Here is a 22,384-nt window from a genome sequence, read left to right as displayed (position 1 = left end):
CGTGAGAGAGCATTAGACAGCTGCCTAGGAGCAGGCATTTCTACAAACATCTGGTCAACCCGGCCAAGTGCTACCAGCGTCAGTCTGTTGGGTTGGGCTACGAGACTCTTGGTGAACAGATGTGCTCCAGGTAGAGAAGGTGCCCAACTGAAGCCCTCACCCTGTTCAGGTGGGCTGTCGGAGAGCAGCACCGTTCTGCGTGATTCATATCCAGAAGTTCTTTTGAGGTCAAGGACACAGGGGTCAAATTTAGGAGACAGGATCTGGATGGTCTGATCTGCCCCGAGGGAAGACCGTGGAGGTTTTGAAGACTGAAGTAAGGAATGTTCAGGTTTATTGGGTATTTTGTCTCCCTGGCGCTCAGTGAGTGAAATACAGAAGGAGCTTGAGGCCAGAAGAGGACATGCCCTGGGGACAGAGCAAAGCAGCATTGGGATCCAGTGACCGTGTTGTACACCGAGACGGGAAGCCTGTTCTTCCTCCTCCCAGCTGCTCCGGGCTGCCGTGCACCGCAAACCCGAGACACCTCTCCGCTCGCCTCCCCGGGGGAACCGGGGGCTGGCCGTGGCCATGCTTCCATCGGGTGTGGGTGCGGCATACCGCCGCCACGGTGCTGGCTGGAGGGGTTTGGGTTTGCGTGAGGTCAGTCGGCTTGAATTTCTAGCACGGCTGAAGAATAACTCCGATGGCAAGAGTGAACCAGCAAATTGAATGAAATCAGATGTGGACTAATGGAAGAATGAAGAGCCGAGAAATAAAAGCTGAGAAGTTATAGGGCTTTGGGAAATCGTGGAGGGCGTGAGAACGTTATAGGGCTTTAGAAAATGTCCAAATTGCCAAGAGAGAGGAGCTTGTTCTCTGGCAGGAGAGGCTCCAATAAAGTGCACTGTGGGTCGGGATCATAATTGTGGCTGTATATGAATAATGGGAATGGTTAGTAGGAAGACTGTGCGTGCGCTTCTCTTGTCATATGGCTCCCATCCTCTGCTCTGCTCTGCCCTTGCCGTCTTCCCGTGTGCATTAACTGGACACATGCTGCGTTCTGGGAGCTGTGCTTGAATTTGGGAACATAGACATGAATGAAGCCCACTCTCTACCCTCCAGAGTTCACGGTGCAGAGTGAAAGACAGATGTGTGCCCCGAACGGCAGCATCATGTCATTTTGTCATGCTTGACCCTGCCTTGATGGCTGGAGAGGCCATGGTTTTTAATAACACTGGGGGAGTGGACTGTGGGCTCGGGAGGGGTTTATCTGACAGCAGGACGTTGATATAAATATCCTCTTCAAAGGACATCCAGACACGGTAATTTCCAATAGGGAGCAAGGCCATCTTGGAGAGGATCTAAGTTGCTAGCAGCCACCGTTCATCGGGATCAAGCAGTCCCCTAGCTCAGAGTGCAAATCCCCTTGTCTTCCAAAGGGAGCCCACCAAGCCATGGTGGGTCTCGAGACCCCGGGGTGGTCCCTGGGTGGGGGAGTCCCACAGCCCTCGGATCTTTTCATGGGTTATTATCCCTCTCCACATGCGAGCAAGGTCGCATCTCCCCCACCTGGAGCATGAAGAAATAACCCCGCTGAAAAGACTTTTCAAAGTCAAAAAGTCAGTGCGATCTGTGGGTCAACAGCTTAACTAAATCGCACGATTTCAGGCTTCTGTGTAGGATTCCTGAGGTGTGTGTTATCTGTCTCAGCACACACAGTGCTGGAATTTGCTAATTACTGATTTCACGCTAAACAGGAAAAAAAAAAATATGAAGAGGTATTTCCTATGAACGCGGTGTTTTCAGAAAACCCGTAGCCCATTGTGTTGTATTTATAGGGAAGTGACTGACTTTCCATATCCAGTGGGATTCAGGGGTAGGTCAAAGGCTAGGTCAAGTGCACAGGGCAGAAGAGGCAAGTTTCTGTCACTTTTTTGTCCCCCCGAGGCACGAGGTCCGGGAGATGGTGGGAAGGTTATTCAGGATAGATTAGATAGAATCATACATCCTGAGATGGGGCCCATAATCCGGGAAAGGAAGGGAACTTGTGTTCATGGAACTAATCGATTTGGATAGTTTGGTGAACACCAAATCAGCTTGATTCAGTAATCAAACGGCAACCCAAGCCGCTTGTTGATATATTTGCAAGTAATTCCAGCTTCCAGGGTATGTGGACCCCAAATGACCTATTTCTTGAGACATCTGGTATCTGACATATTGGATTTTCTTTCTCAAATGCAAAAATCTTTCAATTAAAAAAAAAAAGTTATTTGGGGGGAAATTCTTTTAAAACCTTTGGTTCATCGCTAAACACTACACGTATTTTTTTTTTTTTCAAATTTTGATGGCATTTATACAGGTTGCATTTAATTCACTGATCTGCCAATAATTTACTTCATAGCGTTTTGGGTTCTACCTAACCTACTCCAGAGTTGAACCCTTAGAGCAAGGCTGTGGAGATAACTTGCTCAATGCCTCCGTGTCGGGGCTGATAATTCTGTACCCCCCCCTCCACGTTTCTCCCCATGACCTGCCTTGGTTCATGGGTCCTCCCCCCGCCCCCTTGGAGAACCACCTGACCCCCTGGGCAGATTTCCTGTGTCTGAAGGAGTCTGGGAACCAGTGTCGTCTTGCTCACTTTCTGTCTCCTTCTGGAGGTTCTCGAGTACCTTGGTTCTGGGGGAAGGCTTGGCCATCTTCAAGTCTAGGGGCGTCTGTGAGGAGCCCCACTGGTCTTCCTTAGCCTCTCCTAGAAAGTTTGTGGTTTTGTTCTGTTGACTGATGCTGTCGGAGTATTGGAACAAAGCTTACGTATTTGCCGGGGCATTTTTTGAAGGATCGTGATGCGTTTCCTCCTTTTCTATCCAAAAAGGACAAGGCTTATCCTCGTTCCGTGAATCAGCAGTCTGTTAAAATAAGGAACTGCATGAAATGCCGTATGCATACTTTAGACCGTATGAATAGATCAGTACGTCTGGGTTTCCAACTCCCAGTGTGGGAAAATGATTGCAGTTTTGAAGGTCTACGTTTTATGGAACATCTCACGAGCTACGGTCTTCACGTTACATGTTTACATACGTGTGTCTATCGTCACCGAACTTAGAGGCTGGGTAGTTTGCCCCAAGGAGGTCCGCATGCTGGCAAATCCGCCGGAACGCTTTACGGGAGGAATGGGCTCCGTGTTGATTAGTTTCACCAGATGATTTCATCAAGGTCACTCAAGAGAATTTTATGTGACAGTAAAACTAAATAAGTTCTGATTTGGGTATTCTCTTCTTGCGTGGACTTCTTTTAAGTGAGGAGTTGTGGAAGAGAAGGATTTGGGGAATGAAGACCTCTCCAACCTTTAATTAATATTCTCTTGATTTGAAGTTGTTGTCCATAATACGTTTGTGGTGGGTATGAATTTAGAAGGAGACAAGCCCTGTTTTGCTCTGTGACCATGTACCTGATTCGACTCCAAACTTTGATCCAGTTTCCCAGACAGCAAGTTTCACAAATGTTGAGCACACGCTATTTGATATTATAGGGGAAACTCCTGTTCCTGTCCATCTGTTCACTGACAGAAAAGACAGGGGAAAAAATCACTTGAAAGGGAGGATTGCAGAAGATACTTCCAATGCACGGTGCAGAAAAATGCCCAGGCTTGTGCATCCTACGATTTCTGTAACCTGCCTCGAGTCCCAGCCCTGAGGTTATAGACCCACCAAATGAAACAGACCTAAATGCACAAACAGTCCTGGGACAGGAGAATCATTTCTTCGCAGCTCTCCTTGGGCGTGATGCTTGGGCTCACTGAGGACGGGTTCCCTGGGCTGGATCCAAGCCAGACAAAGTCAGGGATGCGGATGGTACCTGGTCATTTCATGTAGCTCAGACTGACCCGCTGACTGAACGGAGAGTCCCATCACTGAATGGTGATAAGTTATCAGATGCTTGTAATTCCAGGGACCCCTCAGAATCTGGCTCCCCCAGAGTTTCCAGAATTGATAGATACTTCAGAGCTCCAAATCCTCATGATAATTATCAGTGGACAAAATATCACTCCCGGCTTTTGCCGTGATCACGGGCTGCTCTAAGAAATACAAAATTAGAATTTGCTTCTCCTCTGTAAGGCTAGATTAAAGGGATTGTGTCTATTATCTGTCTCTGTATAGGGTCCTGTGAAGGACGTCCCTGGTATTTTGTTGCGTTCACTGTACTATGATCCGTTTCACCAACCGTACGGATGAATAAATACTTAGAGTGTTTCTAAACATTTTTTAAACAAAAATGGGAAAAGTATGTGTGTAGATGTGTTTGCACATTTCCCTGGTGATGGTCCCGGGATAAATTTCTCAGGTGGGATTGGGGAGTAGATAAGACACGCATATTTAAGATTTTGATAATGTATTTCTCTACATTTGCTGACATTATTTACTGATATTGGGTAGCTCTAAATATTTTCATCTTTGTTGATCTACCTGTTGAAACAAAGACATTTTTTTTTCTCCAGATGTATGAGGTAACTACTTTTTAAAAAACTCAACTCTTTTTTCTTTTTAAGAAAGATAAAAATTAAAATAAATATATATATATGTGTATATATATGTGTGTGTATATACATATATATACACATATATATGTGTGTGTATATATATATATGTGTGTATATATATATATATATATTTTTTTTTTCTTCCTTTGCTACAGCTGGACTTTTTTTTCTTCATATTCTAATGATTTCCGCTGATCTTGTAGTTTGCTTTTATCATTGTGAAATTCAGTTTTTTGTTAGGTCTTATTTGAAAAGAAGGGTCCATAGCTAAGGAAAGGTGAATGATTTAAGATCCAGGGGCACCTGGGTGGCTCAGTGGGTTAAAGCCACTGCCTTCTGCTCAGGTCATGATCCCAGGGTCCTGGGATCGAGCCCCACATCAGGCTCTCTGCTTGGCGGGGAGCCTGCTTCCCTTCCTCTCTCTCTGCCTGACTCTCTGCCTAATTGTGGTCTCTGTCTGTCAAATAAATAAATAAAATCTTTAAAAAAAATCCATACAACAATTTATTTGTCAGAAAACTGACTTCTGAGCTTAGGAAACTGAGCAAAAAATTTTTTTTAATTTTATTAATATATAATGTTTTATTAGCCCCAAGGGGTACAGGTCCATGAATCACCAGAGCGAAATTTTTAATACAGAAAAGTAGAGGTATTTGTAGTCATTATCCTCTATTGAGGTCCTAATTATTATGAGAGGATACACAAATTAGGATGACTTAAGCATTTATCATTTTCCTAACAAAAGCTATTTCCTCTATGTTAGTCATTCGCTTTTAATCAGGCATGTGTAGGAGAAAAGAATAAATCCAGCTAAATCATTCTTTGAACGCAAAGAATTGAATTATTGGTATGAAGTTTAAAAAAAAAAAAGAAAACCTCAAAGCACTATAAAGCAAAATGAAATTAATAGATGTTCAAATTTTGACATCTATGTTAAAAAGAAGTTTTCTAGGCAGGAGGGGGAGAAATGGAATTTTACCAGGACTTCTGTCGTGCTCTACATACGTGATGGGGTCAAAACATATTTAAGTAATGCTCTTTTGGGGGCGCCCGGGTGGCTTCGACCGCTAAGTGTCTGACGCTTGGTTTCAGCTCCGGTCATGATCTCGGGGTTGTGAGATAGAACCATGTGCTGGGCTCCATGCTAGGTGTGAGGCCTGCTTAAAAAATAAAACAGGATGCCTTTTTTTTTTTTCTTTTTTTTTAATCTGAATGAGTTTTTTTGGAAAGATGCATCCAAATAGCAGCGTCACTGGGATTTGTTGGGTGTCATTAATCCACATGGGGGGTACTTTCTGGGAACCCGAGCAGCTATGAGAGCTGGTATGTAAGTGCACATTCACCCCAGCTGAACTTAGAAGGAGAAATCTGTCACGGACCCTGAAGGGGGACAGAAAACATCCAGGTGCAGCCCGTGTCCTGGGAAGGAAACCCCGTAAAGCAGTGAGGTCTTCCCACAGGCCACCCCCTACGGCGGGGGTTAGAACCAAGAAAACATAGAAGTCGTCCGTCTTGATTCTGGTGCTGTGACCCCTTCCTTACCTAAGACCATGGCCGTCTTTGCATGATTCACTGGTCTCACTTTAGCCAAAACAATTCTGGAAACCCTGTCCTGGAAAAGGAAAGAAGTCAGGGCTTTGGAGAGTTTCATGATCAGCAAGTTTTGACCTTTTTAAAATTTTTGTCCTGATGATCTGAATATCTTATCGGAGGCACTTTTGTTTGCAAACCGCAGAAAACCTTGTAGGTGCTGAATGAGATAAGCAAACGGAATTTATTACAAGGTTAGAAGAACTTCCTTTAGAACCCCCTGGGTGGGTGGGTTTTATTTCATTGTATTCTTGAGGAATAAAGGTGTGCACAGCAGAGATCTTGGAAAACAGGCGTTGGTTCTCTCCCTCTTCTGCGTGGTCTTGTAAGAAAGAGTCGTAATTCGTTGAAAAACTTGGCGTTGGCTCTCATGTGCCCCTCCAGATGGCTGACTCTCAACCTGTTTGTGGTCTTGGAGCTGCGTTGGACTTCTTTTTTGTTCAAAACAGAGTTGGAACTGACCAACACCACACCCCCCGCCGAAATAGGTTTTGCCTTGATTTACAGTTCAGTCCCTTTGCTCCGTAGGACTGTGTTGCTTTCCCCCCCTTTCGAACCAGCTCTAACATGTGTCTGGGGTTCTTGATGATTAATGAGCAGAATAAAATCTTTAATGTGTTCATTTTTCATCTGTATAAGAGTCAAGCTTCACCTTTTTGGGGAAAATGACCTCTCTTCTCTTGCTTTTACGGATTCTGCACACAGCCAGGAACGTGGCGGTTTCATCCCATGCTGATTTTGCATGATTTGGGTTCAAAGGGACAACGTTTCTAAATCTCAGGTACAAGTTCCGAGAGAGGAGAACGTGTCTGCATGTGTTCAGCTGACTTCATTGTACCCTTGAGTGGTTAGATGAGTTGAGAGGGTGAGACCTCCCAATGCCCACATGTTTAATGGGCCCAGGATTTAGGATGTTGGGGAGGAAGTTCCGAGGAGAGAGAGCAAAAAGAGAGAGAGGGAGACTGTACATGTGTGTGTGTGTGTGCACTCTTGGTGGTTGGAATGGTTCTTGGCCAGAGCAGATAGGCAAAGGTGACTCTTGCAGGTCTCATGGCTATAAAAGTAACCCAGACGTGCCTTACAGAATCCGGGATTCTTCCGTGGGAAGGGGCAGAGGACCTTAAACCGGAATGAGCAATGTCCATGCCTGCATCTCACAACATTTCATTGAATTATGTCTGTTGTGCAAAGCCCCTGCGAGGGGCTCTGGCATAGATCATGGGGTTGCAAAACAGACATCGGACTCACGGTAATTCAAATTAGTGTGCGATAAGTACTATTAAGAATGACAGATAAAGGTTGTTGGGAGTCTGGAAGATGTTACCATGACATCTTGGTGGAGGGAATTAAATACGGCTTTCTGCTATCCTAGCAGGCCGCATGGATCCTGAAATAAGAGACCAGATTGGAACTGGTCCTTTGTGGTGTAGGGGCGTGGTGGGGTTGGGAGGGGGAAGAGGTAGAAAGACACCAGGTGCTCTGCCATAGAAATCTTGGCATATCCTAGAGCCCACTCTTCTGGGCTGTCTGCTCCCGGCACCGTTCATTGTCTTTTAGGTATTTTGTGTCTTTGTGTTGTAGCTAACGGATGGGTCTGCACACTTGTGCACTCAGGTAGACTTTTGTCTGACCAGCAGGAAAAAAAAAAAAAAGAAGCCAGTTTGCCGCCATATGCAATTTGGGTGTTTTGTTGACTTGGCCTTTCCACAAACTAACATCGTCTTTTTGGCTCCCTATTGCAAGAGTAGAATAAAATCTTTAGGACACACTCATTTTCCACCTGTCTCATGGGCATGACTTTGTCTTCTCCTGCAGATGCGTCTTTGAAAAGCCCACCTGCTAGATTCTTGTTTTGTTGTGGTTTGTCTTCCTCTAGTAAGCTCCCAGGCTGATCTCTCCTATTTCAAGAAACTGTTGTTTAATCAACGACATATTTAAAAAAAAAAAAAAATCTGAGCTCCTACCCGTAGAAGGAGGGATCTCATTGGGCCCATTCTGGCCACAGTGTTTATCCCAGTTCTGATCTGTTGGCAGGACACAGTCTCACTTCATTGTGTGAGTTATGGAGCTTGAAGACAAAGTTCATTATGTGAGTTTTCTGTCTCGGCTAGCAATGCCACTCTTAATGACGGAGGCACCTCAACCTAGTCATCTCTTGGTTAGCCACCGTGTCTGCAAGATCTGATGTATTTCATAATGCGGCGGAACTCTGTGAAACAGGAGCACGAGATAAAGGCAAACAAAACAGTCGACAAAAAGCTAGGAATTCTCTTAATTTATGACAGTAGGACTTTTCCAAGAGGTTCAAACCTGTGAATCTGATATCTAAAATATTTTAAGGTAGAGGTAAAAACTTTAGGAGAAACATATCTGGGACTTTATAGGTCTCCAGTCAGTGTTTAAACGGTGGGAATTTTTTTGCTTGGAGTTTGGTACGATGAAAATTCTTTCCCATTTCTCCCAGCTGCTGTATCGTCTTGGCACGACAAAACCTTTTAGGTTTACTTATTCTCTAGCAGTTGTGGAATTGAGGCAAGAGTGTAAAAGCCTTTCTGACCAACCTCTGAGACACTTTGATTGCCCTGTTCGTACAGAGGCAACATCCCGCCGAATGTGCATCCTGAGGGCATAGAAAATTAGAAAGTACCCTGGCAAAGGAAGGGCTTCTAGCAGTATTTGAACTCTTCACTGGTGAGTTGGGATGCAGCTTACTGAACTCTCGGGCACGTGGGACATTATCAGGAAGCTTTGGTAAGATCAACTGACAAAAGCAAAGACAATGGATTTTGAATTTTTAAATAATTCTTAATCCACAGCTCCATGGTGTAGGAGTAAAGAGCAAGAACAGGCCAGACTCCGAGATAATCCCCGAAACGTGATCCGTGGCTGGGGACTCACTGGGCTGGGAGTTAGAAGAGAAGCTGAAAGCGTCATCTTCGAACTGTGGAAGGTGTTTATTCCAAAGTGGTTCTCAGCGACTGTGACATATATGTGTTCTCCGCCTCTCCATTTAGTGGAAGACGTGGACGTGGAAATGGGAAGCGTTTGTGAAAATTGAGAAGACCTATTTCAGAATTTTTAATTCCACCGAATCCATGCTGTGTTCCATCATGGTATTTTTATGTAAGTGCATGTCCTCTTCAGACGCGTATTTTTGAGGTCCGTGTCCATGTAAAAGGAGGAAACAATGAAGCAAACCAGGGGAGACTTTTTTGGGGTCTTCTCATTCTTTTCCTTTAGATGGTGACACCATTAAGAAGATTACCGGGGTCATAAATGACCGTAAACGTACCACAGATGCATTCTGTATGTCGAATTAATTGAAGATACATTGGGGACAGAGTCTCAAAAAAGTGGCAACTGGAGATGAAAACAAATGCAATGAAAATAAAATTGATTTTACTGCACTCTTGCAACCTCATATATATATATATATATATATGGGTTTGTGGTATTCATCATTGGATCCATAGGTCATACCTTCTTTCAAAGATGTCACCTCTACTCTTTATATGTTGGGTGCATACGCTTATTACCAGATTTTAAGTCCCGTTCTTTGGGAGTCATTTTTCTGAGCTAGCAAATGCTTATACGTGTCAACATCGAATGCTCTGGAATATTTTAATTTTAACATTATTTTAAACTTACAGAGAATTTGGGAAACTAGTACACAGAATACTGTGTACATTTCATGTAAAATCATCCGTTGTAGACGTCTGCCTCTGTTTTATCTGTCTTTTCTCTCCTGACGTTTTGAGAGCAAGTTATAGTCTTCTTTACCCCTAAATCTTTCACTGTATGTTTCTTACGAAGCACAAAGACGTCCTCTTACCGAAGTAGGTACGGTGGTCACAGTCAAGAAATTTGACCTTCATGCAGTGCTATTAGCTCATCTACTTCTGTATTCATATTTTGTCTATGTCCCCGGGGTTATGTCTATGTCTCGGAGCAACCCACGATCGGGCATTACATTTAGTTTTACTTTTATCGGGAAGAGTTCCTGAGCTAATTGTTTCCCAAGCAGCCCTCGCGGGCATTGGGTGTCCAGCACTGAAGTGAGTGACGGAGTAGATTTCGTATTCCGCCGACGGCATTAGGTGCCAGAGGATATGTAGTTATAGGGTCAACCTGAAGATGAACAAAGAGGCAGTCATCTGGGTCCTCAGAGGGGGCCTTGAGGTTGGTAATATATTGAAGAGGAAGACCCTCTCCTGCAACGGAGGTCTTCAGCTAGGAGGTCCAAGACTAGGTTTTGTTCATTCATCTCCTGGCTGTATGCCTGTGGCTCAAATGCTTGTGGCTATGGTGTTGGCCCCAGTAGTTTTCATATTGTAATGACTCTACAATTGGCCATGTCCTCTTTGACCCTATGATGAAAATAAAAGAACCTCCTAAGGCCAGTAGAATCTGTAGGGGAGAGGTGAGGAGGAACTCCCAGCAGTGCCCCTCCTAGGTAAGTGAATTAATTCAGCCGTTATGGGACGCTGCTGTAGTCGACTGGTCAGCTGGAAAGCCGGTTGTCTGTCTAGAAAACGGTGGATGAAGGGGAGGAAGTCAAGAATGATGTGGTGGACGTTAGCGGGGACCGGTTTATGAGGAGCCCTGGGGGTCCTGGTGAGGAGCAAAATTTAGTAGATGTTGAAGGAGAATGTTTATCAAGTAAGGTCCACATACATCTGTCCCCCTGTCTGCATTTTTTATGTGTTTATCTTCCGTGTTTCTATTTTGTTCACAAAAGTGTGGAAGAAACAGACGACGGAATAAAGAGAAAGATGCTCAGACAAGGGAATTACTCGGTTATGATTCAATTCGAAAACCAACATAAAAATTCATAGTGGAATATATCAGTTTTGGTGACATCAAGAACAAAGAGGCCAAGGAGACAAGATGATTGAGTGCGGGGTTTTAATCTTCGCCTCGATGGAGGGAAACCGGATAGCAGCTCGAGTCAGAATGTCCATGTTTCCTTCTGCTCTGCAAACATCTAACCGGAGGGGTTGGCCTTAGGAAAGGCAGAATGTTTGGAGAAGGGAGGGGCTTGGGCGTGAGGAGGTGAGTCCCAGCAGGGCTGGGAGTTTGCAGCAAAGACGGGCAGGTGAGAGCTGAGTACCGGGATCCTGGCCAGTTCAATGCGTCTCGGGTTTCAAGGTCGGGGCAGAGAAGCTTCGCCTGGACTGCAACCATTCTGCTTCTGGTTTGTTTAAAATTGTGTGTTCGATTGCTCTTACTTCCACAACCTAATTACCACAGACCCAGCAGCAGCACCAAACGACTTCTTTGTATTAGCTCAGATTTCTGGACGGCAGGCGTCTGGGTGGGCTTGGCTGGAAGGTCTGCTAAGGGTCTCACAGATTGGAACTCAAGGTGTTAATGGGGCTGGGTCCTTCCTGCAGGCTCTGGGGGAGGGGATTTGGTCCTAATCCCACTCAGATTATTGGTGTGAAGGTGACAGTGGATCTAAGGTCCCTGGGTCTTTGCTGGCTTTCAGCCAGGGGTCACTGTCCGCTTCTGAAGGCCACCCACACTACTTGCCCTGTGCCTCTTTCCTTTCGAAAGCCGGCAATGCCATTACCAAATCCTTCTTATACTTTGAATTTCTCTGATTTCCTCTCTGTCTCTGCTTTCAAGGGCTTATGTGATTAACATGGAAACTTCCTGGATTCCTACAAGGATGCCTACAGTGATCATCTCCCCATTTTGGGGTCAGCTAATCAGAAACCTTAATTTTATGTCTGCCAAGTGCCTTCTGGCATATTCCTAGCCTCTGGGATGAAGGCGTGGAAACTTCATAGGAGTCAGGGTCCTGGCCACAGATTTCGGTCGCAGTGTTGCCTGATTGATGGCAGCTCTGCGTCTCTGCTCTCCAGTGTTTTCAGAAGTAAAACGAGGAAAATGGTCCTGTGTGTTATGGGGATGTTGAAGCATGTGACATCCGTTGTACGGCAGACAGAACAGTGCCGACGTGTGGTTCGTGCCCGCGGGCTGTCAGTTTTCATTTTGCAGAGGACACATGAGTGCAGCCAGGATCCGATTCTAGAGAGGGATTGCTGGGAAGACAGGAGTGGGGCTCCAACACGGAGATCACTGGTTGGCCTGAAGGTCAGACTGGCTCATGGCAACCCAAGCCAGTTCCTCCTGTAGGAGGGGTTGAGTTTCGTTGATAAGCAAACACATGAGCATATGCGATTATTTCAAGTATGTTTGAGTGTGAAGGAAGGAATTATACAGGAGATCCAGGGAGAATATGGAACTGAAAACGTCTGCTCCTCTTCTGATGTCCTCCCCGTGAGAGACGCAAAACCATGCGTCCCACTGATGGAAGGTTCTGAGATCTGCTAGGAAACTAGGAGACCCGAAGGAAAAGGAATTCTTAGACCTTAGAATCCTTAGACCTTAGACACTGTGCAGTAATCCACACTGTTAATTCACTCTGCCTGACTTTTAGCAGATATCTGCATAATTTACATAATCTTGTGATTTTAGTGGCACTTCTGTTTTCTTCTCTCCTCACTTACCAAAGAAATCTCTTCTTCATTTTGTCAGAAGTTCTTCCTCAAGGATATATGAGTCTTTTAAAATTGTCCAGAGATTCATTGAATGTCCTTAGAACAAGGAAGGCGAATGAATTGCCTATCTTTTTTTTTTTTTTCTTTTTTTGGTGCAGAATATCAACTCTTCTTGTTCAGATCCAGAAAGCAGAGCGCCAGGGGGTGGGAAGTCTGCGGGGGAAGGAGGTCAGCGTAGGCCACCGCAGAACATTTCTTAAGCTTCAGAGAGGATTTAAAGTTTTCTGCAGTGCAGAACCACCAAACATAAAGTAAAAAGAAGACATTTTTATTAGACTTTCCTCTTCGTTTCCATGACTCCCATTAGCATAGCGCTGCGAACAAGATACCGGTTCTGTGTACAGAGAATAATGGAAGGTAAACCTCTTTCAGCCGCTTTCAGAAGTTGTCAGACCTAACTCGTGGAGGAAGATAGCGGAACAAGTCTAACTTCACGCTGAAATGCAAACATATATCGATTGCATACATTGTATGCATACATTGATATATGCATACATTATAATATGTATATATGCATATGCACATATATGTATTTATTATATACATAATATATGTCATGCAATACATTTATGTTCTAAATTATAATGCTATGCACAATGTCATACATTGTATAAACACGCAATGTTACATTGTATAAACATGCAATGTTATACATTGTATAAATAAACAATGTTATACAGTGTATAAATACTCGATGTTATACATTGTATAATTGTTATAGGACATTGTGTATATGCAACAATGCTTTTTACTGTAGGATGATTATATAATAGGTTCTATTTTTTTAAAATTTTATTTATTTATTTGAGCTAGAGAGTGAGAGACAGAGAGAGAGAGAGCATGAAGAAGAGGGACAAGCAGATTCCCCATTGAGCAGGGAGCCCCCATGCAGGACTTGATCCCAGGACCTTGGGACCATGACCTGAGCTGAAGGTAGACGCTTAACTGTCCACCAAGCTGCCCCATCTTTTTTTTTTTCCTGTTTTTAAAGATGTTTTAAATTTTTAAGTAATTTCTACATCCAACATGGGACTTGAACTCACAGCCTTGGGATCAAAGGTCACATGCTCCACTGACCGAGCTAGCCAGGTGCCCTGTTAGACAATGCTTTGTGTGTCTCTGTATATGGGTGTACATACACATGTGTGATTTGGGTGTATCTATCTCGTGTGACCAAAAGCAACACGTTTTCCAATTTTTGTCAACGATTTGAGGTAAGCCCGGGTCTAGATGGATTCCTATTTATGTACCCAGGACTGTACATTTGTTACTAGCTTTCCAAAGAATGGACTGTTAGGGAAATTCATTTTTCCTTGTTTTGGGCTGTCTCTAGATTTGGGCTTGACGGCAAAGAGAAGAGTTACCGAGTGTTCCCTGGATACAGATGAAGTCAGGCCTCGTGTGTACATAGACATAGGCACCAACACACAGTTTACACACTAGACGTGTCATGTACGTAAGAAGAGTCTTAACGAGGGTCAGCTTCCTTCTCTGTCCTGACTGCGTTGTAGCAATCTGCTTGTTCTGCGGGGTGCGCCTCCCTGGCAACAGCCCAGCGTCACCCTGGGTGGACCGTACCCTGGCACAGGTCCGAGTAGACCATACTCTGGTAGGGGGACGAGCAGCCTGTGTGTGGTCCTGACGTGGCATCCTGGGAAGGGGGTGGTGGGCTGGCTGTGGGGCTCTGTGGGATTTGTGTTCTGGCGCGGGACCCCGGCTCCTCCTGTTTCTGTCTCCGTAGAGAATCTGGGGAAGTGGCATCACCCCTTGCTCTGGGTGCCAGCTTCCAGGGATGGACATAGCTCTGCTGGTCCTTCTTGGGGAGAAGGAGGGAGCTTCTGGCCCCTGGAACATCACAGGCCAGAAAAGAGGGAGCCTGACCATGCCGTCCCGCAAATAATCCACTGGTCTCTGCATGTGGACTTCCCTAATGAAAGGAGAGACGGTGAATATTTGCGGTGGGTCCCCTTGAACACTAGTCCTCATTCACAGCGGTAATGACTTCCCAGTGGTCTGCACAAGAGCCAATGCCTCGCAGACTCCTTAAGGACATACAGTTTCTGTCCATGGTGCAGATGAACAAGCAAAAATCTGTTTTTAATTGCATGCGTGCCCACGGAAGGTCACCAAGGAAAATGCAGCCCGAGGTGGCAGCCAGATGTTTGTGGCTTATTCCCCATCTTAAGGTTGAGGGAGAAAGAGATGGGGGCTTCTCGTGGGGGAGGCAACTTACGGGAAGGGGAGCGGGGACATCTAGGGTAAACAGTGCGGTCTTGTTAAGCAGGTAAGCGTCTCAGGTAGTTATAAATTGTCTCCAGGGCTGATTCTCCTTTTGGTGAAAGACATCTTTACAAATGGAAATTTCCTTTTACAAAAGGGGAAATTTAGGTGCCCTCCTTTGAGGTGGTTAGAGGGTGGTAATGGGTACGGAGGTGTCCCTGAGTCTGCGGGCTCTGCCTGGCTGTGGCTGAAAACAGCCTCTGTGACAAACAGGTATATCGTGGGGTGCGTACTCTGGGATCCTTCAACTCAGACTATTGTAGGGGCTTGTAAGTACAGGTTAGGAATTCCGTGATGGGACCCGCAGAATATACGGAGACTCTTAGAGGGCTCATTCCTTCAGCCTACATTTGTGGAGCCCCGACGACCCGAGCCGAACTTTGTAGATGCACAGGACACCGTACATTCTGCACATGGAGGTCGAAATCCATCCCAGACCTAATATCGCTCTGTGTTTGTGGAGGATGGTCTCATTCACAGAAGGAGATGGTCATCATAAATTACTGTTTCTGTGCGGGCCGCTCTGCACTGACCCGAGGTTCCCGGCCACGCGTGTAGACACGTACGACAACAGCTTTGCTTTTGTGTGTTAATTTCTGCTTGTGCTTCAGAATCTGCATCCGATCTTCTTTTTCCTCTCTTGTTTGCCTAGTTTCAAATTTCCATCTCCCTACTTCCATAGTAAGTGGAATGTGTTCTGTGTGAGGGAAACGTGATTTCCTTGATGGAACGTGGGGTTAGGGAGTGTGTTCGCGAACGTACCCCCAGCGTCCATAGCACGCGGCGTCAGGTTCTTGGTGGTTAGGTTTCCATTACCGAGGCTCTGGGGGTCGCCTGGGACGGATACCTGGCATGACCGAGCTTCACCAGAACAGGGTAGGTGTGATCCCAGGGCCTGAGCACTCAGCCTCCGTTCCTCCGATAGGTGCTGATGTACCTTCTGTACTCGGCATCTGTGGGCTATTGGTCAGTCTGTGCCCCTGGAGAGATGACGATTCCATGTCTTTGGAAAGAGTGGGCCACTCCAAGTAAGGCTCTTGGATATTTAGTGATTCCAATCAAAGAGGAACGGACTCCTACTGCAGGGGTGGAGAAAAAATTTCCTTCTACCCTCTTGAGTTCTTGGCTGAGACCCCGGAGTAAGGTGAACAAGAGAAAAACACAGAAACATAGTAACCAACGTTTCTCCTATACGCAGGGGGGACCCAGGGAAAGCAAGTCACTCCCTCAGGTGGCCTATGTCACCCGCATAACCATCTTCAGCTAACGGTGAAAGGAAGAGAGATGTGCGTGTGTTTGGGGGTGTTATGGTGCGGAAATGGAAGGGGATGATAAACAATGATTAGATGTCTTCATGCAGATTGGAGGTGGTGTCTTTTCCACTGGAAAGATTCTTTTCTTCCCTTGGTGCTGAGTTGAACACACCTTTATGCACGGAGACGCCTTTATAAATGCGAACTTTCCTTTCCCCAAAGGAACTTCTCCTGTGTTTTCGGAGCTTCTCCTGCATCTGCTGTTGCTCAAAATAATCAGCTCAAAAAATTCCTTATGCCAAAGAGGGCTATTTTGGGGCGCTATCGTCTGCTTTTCTTCATCAGTCGGAGGATTACACAAAACTCTGAGGGACACTGAGCACACCTGCTGAGGTACCATGTCCCCCCGGGACAGATATGTGTGTGATGCATGAGACACGGGGGTTGGCCAGGTCCAGCTCCTAGCAGCATTGTCTTGGGGGGGGGGGGGGGGGAGGAACAGAGGGATACCTGTGCTGAGGGTCCCTCCAGAGCTCGTGGGAGATGGGTGGGTACCTGTGCCTAAGTCCTGCCAGGGCTCACAGGCTCTCATGGTCTACACCTGATGGCCTCCCGTGAGCGATGTAGATCAGTAGGACTGTTGTTCCTCAGTGGGGAGAAGACAGAGACCAGTGCACCAGCCACGTGCCCCTTCCCCCTTCTCTTACCTAGAGTCCATACATCATCACGGCTCATGGCACTGGGCTCTGGAGTCCTCATGCCCACGGCACACACCTGTTCTCAGCACCTCCAGCTCCAGAAGTCACCTTTGACCCAACGAAGGGGTACCTCTGACAGACTCTGTTGTTGTGCCTAGATGAAGAAGAGACCGTCCTCATCCACTGACTTGAACCAGGGTCTAACATGAGCCAGTGTTCCATAATATTCAGGCATTAACCCACCCTGTACCCCCGGTCCTTGAAGCATTCTCCAGCTCTTAGGGTCACTCTTGTGGGGTGTCTGCCTTTGAGATGCCCCATACTCTGGACTTTGCTGATGGCGCATGAGAAAATGTCGGTCAGGGAAGTTGCCTGTCCTAACAGAGGTGAGGATGGACAGGACGAAGTCGGGCTTTCTGCTGTTTCTCTTGGCGTAACCCAACCCATGGCCCTCAAGCCTCCCCGCCCTGTTTCACACAGTCTGGGTTCAACGTGTCCACCCCATGCTGGTCACTCGTGTAAAGACGTGATCTGACACCTTCAGTTCTTGAAAGCTCATCCCTTTGTTTGCCTGAAACGTGCTTATTTTCGATTTCGAGGGAGGTTTCTGTGGGGCTAATGGACCAGAGGGATGTCCCCATAACGTAGCGTCTTATGCTGTTAGTGACCTGTTGGCATATTTTCCGTTAGCCTTTCGCCATCCCCGAGCGGGCTCTCAACCCATAGATTAGTGAGGAGAGAAGCCGCTTCCACGGGCCGGGCCCGTCTTTCCCTTCACGGTCCGGTGCCTTGTTTCCTCCCTGAGAAACGAGCGTCGTGAACCCTGACAGCCTCAGAGATGTTGTGGGACACGAGAGGCAATCATCTTATTTACTCGTAGTGGAAGTGGAGTCGCTCTTGGAGTGGAGGACGCAGAGAGATGCCGAGGCAGGATGTGTCCGGCTTCGTGGATTTTCACGCCGCGAACCGACGAGGGTCACCGCCGCCAAGATGAGGAAGCAGAACGTTGCTTGCTCAGAAGGCCCGTCAGTGCTCGCTTGGAGGGACCGTGGGCCCCCGAAACACGGCGCTGAGCCCACTCAGGTCTGAATCGCTCCATTCTGCCTGTTTTCTTCCCTTCCTGTTAAACGGTCTCCTGTGCGATGAGCTCTCAGCGGGTCTGTGCCCGGCGACCTGCACTCCGCGCGGTGGTTCGGAGACACGTGCGTGGTGAATACAGCTGCAAATCACCCATTTTTATTGCACTAAAGGACTTCATTGAATATCCCTTGCATAGTCCTGTGAATGTTTTATCTCTCCCCTCAAATTTTTGGGCAGAACATATCCTAAGAATTTATTTTTTGAAAGAAGAAGCATGTGTGCCACAGACGTATATGAGACCTTGATTACTGAGAGACGCTCTCGTGCTCTCCAGCAGTTGGGATGTAAAATCCCGGTGCCCGGATGCCTGGCGGGCTCAGTCGGGGGCACATGGGACTCTTGATCTCGGGGTCGTGAGTTCAAGCTGCACTTGGGGCATAAAGCATACTTTAAAAAAAAAATGAAAAACAAACAAACAAAAAATCCCTAGTGGAAACACGTTTTCCTTCAGAACTTTGAAGTCCTAGCTTTATTCCTTCAAGTCCCTAAGGATGTGATAAGACGTGTGTTTTTTGTTTTTTTAAGATTTTATTTATTTGTTTCAGAGGAGAGAGAGAGAGAGCATAAATGGGTGGAGAGGGGCAGAGGCAGAGGGGGAAGCAGGCTCCCCACTGAGCAGGGAGCCTGATGCGGGGCTCGATCCCTGGACGCTGGGATCATGACCTGAGCCGAAGGCAGACGCTTCACCGATGCAGCCACCCAGGCTTCCTGAGACCTGTGTTTTTTAGAAAGAACGTCACCCGCCTCCTTCTCTTGACGTTTTTAGAATTTTTGTTTGTCGTCCTATGGTTTTTGGCTTTCACCAGAACGCAGTGTGGCTGTTGTCTCATTAGGCTGCCTTCATGTTGCTCCGTCTGGAGGTGCAGCCATTTCTCCTACGACTGATTAAATTATTCCATAATTTAATGTATTGCCTCTCCCTGCTCTGGGTTCCCACGTTCTGAAAATGGTCTGAGTTTATACTTGTAGCTCCTTGTTCCTTCCTCTAAACCTCTTCCATTTCCTTGCCGTCTCTCTGTATTTTTTGCTCTACGTTCTGGAAGCTTTGCTCAACTTTTCCGTGTGGATCATAAATTTATTCTTCAGCCCTCTTCGTTCTGTGCTGAGATTTTCCACGGACGTTATTTCTACTAACGATCATTCCCTGCCCCTTTTGGTAACATAGTGTACCCTCTCGAGGGTCCCTTAAGATACTAATTAGATTTCAAGAGGATTTTCTTTCTTGAGTTCTACCTGCTTCGTGTATTTTTACGTGTTCTTTGACATCCTGGTGGTGACTTCGTGTTTGTTTTTCGGCCACCTGGTTGTCCCTGTTGCTGTTTGTAGTAGTGGATACAAGACTGTGTGCACTGGTGGAGGTCCTGGGAGTGAATGCTTCCCAACTGGACGGCTCTGTTCCTAACAGACTTTCTTCACCGACGTGGAGGTGACAGGTCCTGTTCCCCGATGGCATTTTCTGAGAATATATGTGGGGTTCACATAGGCACTCTTGGGATCTCTGTGAACTCAAAACAGAGGATGCCTTGATCCTGCAAAATGAAGATCTGAGCTTTTCACCCCTTGGCACATGTTCCTTTCATTTCATGGTCTGCCTCCAAGAATCATCTCAGGTTTCCTTGCTTTTTGTCTTTCTTCTCTCTATGTCTTTGCATCCACCGCTCTACGAAGGACTGTTCCGTGAAAATCTCTCCCTGATTAGAAAGCAAGCGTGAGGCCTTTGGCTTGGAAGAGAGTCTGCGGCTGACCCATAAGCACACTGGGGTGAGCGTCTACAGGTCACACACTTAAATCATTGTCAAAGCTTCTATTATCCTTTTTATGCTCGTACTGTGTCATTTCCATCTCAAAATGCTCTGGAGGTACCCTGTCTTCCCTCTGACCCTACCATGAAGTTGGCATTAGTCTTTTATAACTATAGCATCCCGGTGGGGGAGGGAGGTAGGCTAATGTGTGGCTTCACTCACCATATTGGATTAGAAATCCCGTCCCCATGTAATTAGTTGACGTCCAGACTGGCCACACAGTTGGTCTATAGCTTCTTCAAATTCCCCTTATAAATGTTTATCCTATATGAGATGATCAGAGCTCATTTTTTTTATGCTGGATTTACAGAGAATGTTTTGTGACTTCTACATTTCCTGTTTGATCAAACATGTTTGTCTTTGGTGGCCCCGAAACACGTTTGACCGCGTTGGAAGATGGCCATGCTGCTCAATGCTGTCTTTGTCTTTCGACGTTTGACCTCCCTCTGGTCCATTTTGAATTCTGTTTCAAAATAGATTCTTTGACCTACCATGACCATCTTTGACCAAGATGACGCTTTCAACGATTTCACGAATCTGTCTCTGTCGCTACTTTTTCTCTTTTTTTTTCCCACCTCCTCTTTTTCCCCCGCGCTTTTCTATTTTACCCGCCCAACTATGCACACGGGGTATGCGTCATTGTTATTGGCAGCCGATCGACCTTGTCTCCATCAGGAAGCCCAAGTGTTATGTTCAGGCAGATTCTGTTTCCACTAATGAAGACGCAGGAAACATCACTTCATTTGCAAGTTCGTACCCCCTTCCTCGCTCTTAACAAAGAACAGGGCTTTGTCATGTGGAGCTATTTCTTGCAGTTGGATTTCCTCGTTTTTGAAGGAAGCTTTGCAGTCGATAAAAGGGCAGGCATTTGCAGGAGAAGGTGGTTTTCCTGGTACATTTATGAGGTGGCGTGAAGCTAGAAGCAAAATCATCTTTATAGAAGTGCTTGAAAACCGCATCTCATTTTATGTAAATGGCCACTTAGAGCATTTCACTGAAAATAACAAACTATAGAATATATTGAAGCTATGGTGGTTTCTTAGAAGAGGGACTATTTCGATAAGAGAAATATTTTATTAACTGTCCCATCCCTGTTGAGGTATAATTAATCTAACCTAGGACGTCAGCACGTGATGATTTACTCAGCAGTGGTTTTCAACAACCAAAAGTCGGTTTTGCCAATGGTTAGTGCTAGCAGAAAAGGCATTTCACCCAAATTAGGACTTTTCTTGAATTAGTTCGGTATGCCTCATCTAGCAAACAATAGAACCAGTCTACGTGGCTCGGAAATAGTACCATAATTTGGTGTTCAGAGCCCACGGAACAGTAATACTAAAATATTGGACGCCCTATGGTGGGGAGCAAAGCTTCACACCAAAACTTGGTGGAGAAGAGGTTCCAAAGCCTATTCTCCTGTCTAGTGGTTTTAATTACGGTGCCTCCTCTACCTACTCATAGTTTATTAAAAGACACACAAGTCGTAAGTGAACCTGGATTTCTCGTACAATTTGGATTCTCACGTAGAGTCTTCCATTTCTCATTAGAACCTCAGGCAAGGGATGATGTCTTCAGCGTCTCTCCTCCTCTGTAAAATTAAGGCATTCGACATTCCAAGTGATTTTCTTTTTCCCCTTAAACTCTGAATTGAGGAGAACTTGGCTGATAGAAAAACGTTTCCATGGCTAGCCCCAGGGGAGTCACATACCACGTTGAGGACGTGTTTCAGGGTGAATCTGGTAGCAGTTATACGGGGCTGGTTTTGCTGTTCTAAGTGGCTCCATAAGTAATTAAAAATCTTGTTTTAACATTTGAAATCAGTAATTCCTTATTATCCAGGTACACAGTCCAATTCTTGGTCCCTGGTCTTATTTAAGCTTTTTGGAATTTTACGTTATGTCGGTTTTTTTTTTTGTTCTTGTTGTTATTGTTGTTGTTTTGTTTTTTAAGATTTTATTTATTTATTTGACAGAGAGAGATTACAAGCAGGCAGAGAGGCAGGCAGAGAGAGAGGAGGAAGCAGGCTCCCTGCTGAGCAGAGAGCCCGATGTGGGACTCGATCCCAGGACCCTGAGATCATGACCTGAGCCGAAGGCAGCGGCTTTAACCCACTGAGCCACCCAGGCGCCCCAACGTTATGTCGTATTTTTAAACCTTACTGTTTAAAGGAGATTTCTGAAAGTCTCCTGCTGCAAATCAAGCTGCTGAGTGACTTGAGGTCTCTTACCCTGTGTTCATTTGAAACTTCCTGTCTCAGGAAATCCTTCCGTGGAAACCCTTGTACAAATACTGATGAGTGTCCAGTTTTCAGGAAGTAGAGTTGCATGGGAGAAAATGAAACAGTTCCTGTACTTTCCTGTTAATCAATCAACATATAAGTTGTCCATATAACAATGGAACAAGTAGGTGCAGAGTATTAAATGAGGGAGATCTATGGGTCATGTATTAAAACAGTGCTTCCCGTGCATTCTCAAGAGAAATGGTTGAGCATTTTAACGGGACAAGGAAAGCAAGGACTCAAAGTGTACTTCCATCAACC

This window comes from Mustela nigripes, chromosome X, assembly GCF_022355385.1.
Source record: "Mustela nigripes isolate SB6536 chromosome X, MUSNIG.SB6536, whole genome shotgun sequence".
Classification (NCBI taxonomy): domain Eukaryota; kingdom Metazoa; phylum Chordata; class Mammalia; order Carnivora; family Mustelidae; genus Mustela; species Mustela nigripes.
The sequence above is the reverse complement of the archived record's forward strand: the minus strand, read 5'-3'. Positions refer to the sequence as shown.